Below are 572 nucleotides of genomic sequence, written 5' to 3'. Positions count from 1 at the left end.
TAATGACTTTGTTCCCTGGGTGATACTTTCAGGCATAAGATGGATGCACAGTCTGCTCAGCAACCACCAGGAAAGATGACAAAGAAGCCATTGCCAAATGCTTCTAAGAGCTGTGTCATTAATATGCCATGGGCTGAAGTCTTCCCAGGACTTTTGCCATAAATGGCAAAAAGTACCACAAAGTGTATGCTGCTTGCAAATGGCTCCAGAGAGCAGGACCCACGGAGTCAAAATGAAACATGAAGCAGCATGAAGGCAGAGAAACAACCCCTACCGAGGACTGGCTGTTTTTCAAAGGTGTAATAACAGAAGACATTATTGCCATGTAAAGGATAGGCTGGGGACCAGGACTTTTGCCATAAATGGCAAAAAGTACCACAAAGTGTATGCTGCTTGCAAATGGCTCCAGAGAGCAGGACCCACGGAGTCAAAATGAAACATGAAGCAGCATGAAGGCAGAGAAACAACCCCTACCGAGGACTGGCTGTTTTTCAAAGGTGTAATAACAGAAGACATTATTGCCATGTAAAGGATAGGCTGGGGATGTACGAGGAAGTATGTTGTGGAGCCTA

This window comes from Acanthisitta chloris, unplaced genomic scaffold (assembly GCF_000695815.1).
Source record: "Acanthisitta chloris isolate BGI_N310 unplaced genomic scaffold, ASM69581v1 scaffold13440, whole genome shotgun sequence".
Lineage (NCBI taxonomy): Eukaryota > Metazoa > Chordata > Aves > Passeriformes > Acanthisittidae > Acanthisitta > Acanthisitta chloris.
Note: the sequence above shows the minus strand (reverse complement) of the source record.